The sequence below is a fragment of the Lolium rigidum genome, chromosome 7, assembly GCF_022539505.1.
Source record: "Lolium rigidum isolate FL_2022 chromosome 7, APGP_CSIRO_Lrig_0.1, whole genome shotgun sequence".
NCBI lineage: Eukaryota > Viridiplantae > Streptophyta > Magnoliopsida > Poales > Poaceae > Lolium > Lolium rigidum.
The window spans coordinates 188372602-188379846 of NC_061514.1; positions in this window are offsets into that span (position 1 = coordinate 188372602).

A 7245-nucleotide genomic window follows, 5' to 3' on the forward strand; every position below is an offset into this window, starting at 1 on the left:
TCCCCCAAGTATTTTCGACGACACTCATCAAGACATGGTGATGAAGCACGACTACGAGAGCCTCGACGTGAAGGCGACAAACACCATGATAGGGTGCCTACCACTCCAAGGATGGCAAGTGCACATCGCGCATACCTTCCTCATGAGACGACTTCCACCTCTTGTGCCACCACCACAATGGCATCTAGCTCGTCATATGCCTATGGACTCCGATGCTACAAGTGCAAGCAACAAGGCCACCCTCCACGGGAATGTCCCAACCTCCTAGGTGAGGTATGCAAGGCCAAGGGTCACATGGCATGGCAATGCACATCGACGAGCACCGACATGCTCCACTTCGACGAGCTACAAGCCCAAGCCACCAAGAATCCTACGGCGCCCACACTTCAAGATGAAGACCTCCAAGGCCAACGCAAGGATGATGTGCATCCGATCCTAGCTCTCCACAACACTACGGCGCCACCGATGGAGGACGACTTACGAGGCGATGGAGTTGAGATGGTTGAGCATGGGAACTTCCCTTCAACCAAGGAGGCTCATGGAGATGAGAAAGTCGAGCCTACTCCTATATGCTTGATTGATGAGTTGGTACCAATCCCATGTGAGCATGAGAGCCACCTAGCCCACTTGAGTGAGAGTGATAGTGAGTTGAGTGACTCCCACCCCATATGTGAGTTTGAGTGCTTCCGTTTGGAGGACATGAGTGATACACTAAGTGAGTTGAGAGAGGTAGATGATAGGTCCATGGAGGACATCACATTTGCTAACACATTAACCTCTCCCTCTATGGTGTCTTCTTATGTTGCACTAGGTTCCACGGAGGACGAGTTCCCGATCATGGAGAAGATGTACATGGTGCATGAAGATGATGATATCTCACCATGCTTGCTCCAAGACGGACATGTCGACCACATGGATCCTCCTACTTCCACAACACCTACCTCAAATGAGTCGGCCTACAAAGGTAACAACATAGGTGTTGATGATGCCATGATCCCACTAGTGGACATGATGACTTATGAGTGCATGAGTGATCTTGATGATACATTTTCTACGTCACATGCTACTTTCACCTTCCCATGTGATGCTTTGCTTGACAACATTGTTGATCATGTGGAATTGATCACTTGTGATACCATGACCATGCCATGCTATGAGAGTTTCACTTTTTCCCCGCTTGCTTGCAATGATAATGATTATGATAACACTTGTGTTGTGCCACCCTTGATGAACACTTGCTCTTTACATACGGTTGTCGACAACAATGATAACATGTTGAACATGCTTTGCCCAAAATGTTTGCACCATTCCATGATCCTTGCATCCAAGATTGTGAACAATTGCTCTTTCTTATGCTTGGTATGCAAGAATGCTTATTTCATTGTCCACGAGATGGCCCCCATAGCCTTCTCACTTTTTGATGATCATGAGTTACCACATGCCATGAATGCACCTTCTTGCCATTTGCACCATCGCCATGCATTCCATAATATCTTGATTGACACTAATGGTGATGTGCACGAGACATGAAACATCATGATGGATGATGTATTCCTTTACCATGCACACACGCTTTTTGTTCTCTCTATTGTGTGTATAGGTACCCGCACGACAACTTCCACCGCCACGGAGCATGAGCTCATGAAACGCGCAATTGAGAGCTACCCCAACAAGGACCCAACCCGCGGGAATCACACCAAAGGGTATGTTCCCACAAGCCTTCGCCCTCGCGTGTTTCCGACTTGTTTTGTCGAGCTTTCGGTTTGGCCCAATTCCTCGTCACCTCTTTGGCCTCTCATGCAACATAGCTTGACACATCTTGTTGGCACAATGGTTGTTGTATGTCTTGATGCTTTCATCATACACAACGACAATCTCAAGGACCATGTCGTACATGTGAGAGACACCCTATGCATCTTGTGCCACATGTCACACAAAAAGTTGCTCTTCTTTGGATTTCTCATTTCATCTTTGGCAATTGCAATGGATTCTTTCACACTTGAGGACACTCATACTCGGCTCAAGCCAACCATACTCTCCCAAGTTCGAAGTCTCCATCGCTTTGCCATTGCACATAACAATTTTGCCCCAAATTTTGCCGCCGACACTTGCCTTTTGTTTGTTCCACTTGTTTGGGACAATGCTACACCACACATTTTTGACACCTTACAACTTTTACATGCACAAATTTTTTCCCTACCACATTTTGGATACATCGACACTCTTTTGGTTCCCATTTTTGCCAAATGCCTCTTAGAGAAACGACTTGATGCTTCGTGTTTTATTGAGAGCCTTTTGTTCGCCGATCACAAATTTGGCATGCACAAGCTTTCCTTTCGCAAGTTGTTTTTCCCCAAGCTCTTCTTCGACCGCGACTTTATCCCTCTACCACAACATGGGACAAGCGTCATGGACTACACCGTCGGTGAGGAGGAACAAGAGTCGAGGACGACTCTTCCCCAAGGGGGGGGGAGATGATGTAGCCCGCCTATCGTCGACACTACACCATGGCCAAGGAGTCCCCCAAGTGGACCAACAAGCGCAACCCCGCCTATCATCGACGCTACACCATGGCCAAGGAGTCCCCCAAGTGGACCAACAACACAAACCCCGCCATATATGTCAAGGTGAACTCCTTCCTCTCGACACTCGACCTCGTCAATACCTTGGATGGAATGCTACCTCATGTCGGTGTGTTACATGTCATTAGGTACAAGAGTCATCGAGGAACCGGAGAGAAGGAACTCCCATGGTGCAAGGAAGAGAGAAGAAGAAGAAGGAAAGAAGAGAAGAAGGAAGAGGAAGAAGAGGCGGGAGGAAGAAGCTGGCCGGCCCAGGACCCGGTCGACCGGCCCCACGACCGGACCATCCGGTCCCAGGCCCGGTCAACCGGTCGCCAAGCCAGAACCGAGGAAAATCCGGTTGGCGACCGGTCAACCGGACCCACGACCGGACCATCCGGTCCAGGACCCGGTCTGACCGGCCCCCGACCGGATCCGACGGGATTACCCACCAAACTGCCTAAGTTACCCACTTATGTACCTTTTCGCCATGTGTCGTCTTGGGTGCCTATATATAGACCCAGGTCGCCCCCTTACCTCCTTAGATGATTTAGGCTTAGAGATGACTTTTGAGCTTTGTCTCCCTAGGGTTTCATCCCCTTTGTATCCAAGGCAACCCTTGATGGATGTATGGATTTGTGAGTGTGAGATTCTAGTGCTACCCACTCTCTCTCCCACTCCTTGATTCATCTCCCTCACCGATCTCTCACTCCGGGATTCTACTTCGCGTCTCTCCCGGGTTGTTTCTATTGGCGTGGTCCATCGAGCCACGAGGGTAAGTATCGGTTGTATCGGGTTGGTGTGCGTGCGTGAGTACCGGCGTTCTTCGTGTTCTTCGCGTTCCTCTCGCTCTCCCACCTTTTCCCCTCGATCCTTGGGTCAAATCGCGAGATCGGGCCAACCCCTAGATCTCAGATCTCATCAGGAGCACTCGATGAAGATCAAGGCGCCACGACCATATCATGTCACATATTTAATTTCACATGATGTTATTACATTATATTATATTTCTTGTATTAGATATATGACGCTAGCATTATAAGATGATCCCTCAAAATGAAAATATCAAAAATTTGTACTCCCTTATTGTGCACCACCAAGGAATCTCTCTATTATGAAGCAAGTCGTGGCAATCGGGTGCTAGAAATATCAGAGTTCATATACAGTGGGTGTAAGCCACGTTGCATAGCGACCGCACTAAGGTTACATTGGCGAGCTTAGTATGTACACACATGGCCTCGGGACACAAGTGAACGAAAGGTTAAGCATAAGTTATATGGTTGATGTGATCGAAATGTTGATGTATACCTTTTGTCACATCCCGAAATTTTCTAAATTCTGGAATGTAAAATAAAAATACATTTGATGCTTGATTGTTTGAAATTGATTGAAAATTTACAAAGAATTAAAACTTTTAAAAGTTATTTACATGTTAATTCCAAAATAGTATTTTTAAAGACTTTTGAGTTTAATGTATTTTCAAAATCAATCATATCTTGACTTTCAAGATTTTCAAATCTTTAATGGATTTCTATTTAAGAAAATAAAACTATAGAAAACTATATTTGTAAAATATTGCCAAAGTAGCCAATTAGGATAAGTGCATATAATTAATATTTTATTTTCACAAATGGTTTTAAACAGGTTCCTTGTTGTCCTAAAACACTATTTTGATTTTTACAAATTTTTATAAACTTGTTTGGTATGCGTATTTTAAAACTATTTACATATAGCCATAGTGGCATAATTGTAATAAAATAATATAAGATAATAATTTATAAAATTTAAGTATTTGTCTTATCCTATAATGAGCAAAATAATTTTACAAACTTACAGAAATTCGTTTCACTCAAATCGGAATTATGAAACTCATTTTATCAAAGAAATAGATAATAGATAAAAAGAAGAAAAAAAACAAAACGGGCCGGCCACCCGGCCGACCGGCCCAGCAGCGGCCAGGCCAAGCCCAGCCGGCCTACCGAGGCAGCCACCCACCGGTCGACTCGATCGATCAGTCGACCGAACCTCCAGTATCCCGTAATCTGTGAAACTTATCTCCACTTAAACGCAGTTTCAGTTTTCTTGAGCTACACAACTCCGAATTCAGATCCGTTTATTTTTACGCGTTCCTAACTTCGATGCCCACCTTTTCCACCGACCGATGGTCCATATAAACTTTCCACCGGACCGCAGTTTCATCTACAGATCTATTTCGAGTCAACCGGAGCCAAATCGAGTTTCAAAACGATCTCGAATCGTCATGACTTCAACACGGAAGTTGTTCGTCTCGTCAAGATCTTTCAATTGCCGCAAGTCTCACCTTGTTTCGCTCACCGAGCAAGGAGAAAATGATGTTACAAAATTCAGATCTTATAAGGTATAACCCAGATCTTGTCAAACTCATTATTTCGTTGTGAAAAGTAAATTGTGCGTTAGATAGATCTATTAATTCTATACAACTTTGATGTAGAAAGTTTTTCCATCTGAGTAAATTTTTCTGTCAACCTTTATGACATCATCATGACATCAGCATAGTCAACTCGGTCTGGTCAAAGTCAAAATACAGTCAGCAGTACAGTCAGCAGTACAGTTGATACGTCTCCAACGTATCGATAATTTCTTGTGTTCCATGCCACATTATTGATGTTATCTACATGTTATATGCACACTTTATGTCATATTCGTGCATTTTCTGGAACTAACCTATTAACAAGATGCCGAAGTGCCGGTTCGTTTTCTGCTGTTTTTGGTTTCGAAATCCTAGTAACGAAATATTCTCGGAATCGGACGAAATCAACGCCCGGGTTCCTATTTTACCGGAAGCATCCGGAACACCGGGAAGGACCGGAGAGGGAGCCCGGGGGCCCCACACCACACCCGAAGCGGCCAAGGGGGGCGCGCCCCTAGGGTGTGGGCCCCCGGAACCCCTCCGACTCCGACTCTTCGCCTATTTAAGTCGTCGTGACCTAAAACCTCGACACCAATTGACGAAACTCCGGAAAGACTCCGGGGCGCCGCCACCGTCGCGAAACTCCAATTCGGGGGACGAGAACTCGTTCCGGCACCTGCCGGGACGGGGAAGTGCCCCGGAAGGCTTCTCCATCGACACCGCTGCCATCTCCACCGCCATCTTCATCACCGCTGTTGCTCCCATGAGGAGGGAGTAGTTCTCCATCGAGGCTCGGGGCTGTACCGGTAGCTATGTGGTTAATCTCTCTCATGTACCTCAATACAATAATCTCATGAGCTGCTTTACATGATTGAGATTCATATTAGTTTGTATCACTACTATCTATGTGCTACTCTAGTGATGTTATTAAAGTAGTTCTATTCCTCCTGCACGTGTGTAAAGACGACAGTGTGTGCACCGTGTTAGTACTTGGTTTATGCTATGATCATGATCTCTTGTAGATTGCGAAGTTAACTATTGCTATGATATTATTGATGTGATCTATTCCTCCTACATATGCATGAAGGTTACAAGTGTGCATGCTATGCTAGTACTTGGTTTAGTCTCGTTGATCTATCTTACACTAAAGGTTACTAAAATATGAGCATTATTGTGGAGCTTGTTAACTCCGGCATTGAGGGTTCGTGTAATCCTACGCAATGTGTTCATCATCCAACAAAAGTGTAGAGTATGCATTTATCTATTACGTTATGTGATTAATGTTGAGAGTGTCCACTAGTGAAAGTGTAATCCCTAGGCCTTGTTCCTAAATATCTGCTATCGCTTGCTTGTTTACTTGTTTCTCTGCGTTACTACTCTGCTACATTACTACTCGCTTATTCATCGTCTCGGGCTAAGCACTTCTACCGGTGTCGTTGCGTTGCTACTGCTTATTCATACCACCTGTATTTCACTATCTCTTCGCCGAACTAGTGCACCTATTAGGTGTGTTGGGGACACAAGAGACTTCTTGCTTTGTGGTTGCGGGGTTGCATGAGAGGGATATCTTTGACCTCTTCCTCCACGAGATCGATAAACCTTGGGTAATCCACTTAAGGGAAACTTGTCTGCTGTTCTACAAACCTCTGCTCTTGGAGGCCCAACAACTGTCTACAAGAATAAAGCTCCCGTAGACATCAAGCACTTTTCACGGCGCCGTTGCCGGGGAGGAAAGGTAAAAGGTACTCACACTCGGACCTCGGCTACCAAGCTATTTTCCGCCATTGTAAGTACTCGAAGCTATTTCCTTTAGATCCTGCAATTGCAACTCTTTGTTTCTTGTTTACACTAGTTAGGCATAATGGAAAACAACAAAAAAATTGGTGAGCTTTTTAATCTTTTTCCTGATTTAGAATTGTTTGATGCGAAAATTAAAAAACCTATGGAACCTTATTTGCATGTTAGTAGCGATGTTATTAGTATGAATGCAATTACTGCTAATGCTATGGAGAAGTCTAAGCTTGGGGAAGCTAGTTTTTGTGGTCTTTTTAGCTTCCCATCTTTAGGGGAGAAAATTTGTTCTGATAATGCTTTATCTCCCATATGCGATGATACGTCCAAATTGCATCACTATTTTATATCATAATTTGCTGTTATTCATTGATATATTTCATATTGGGACACAATACTTATGTTATTTCATCTATTTTGCATGTTTCATGATTATTTGGAGATCAAGCACCGGAGCCGTGATTCCGCTGGAAAAAGCACCGTCGGAATGCAATATTTCGGAAG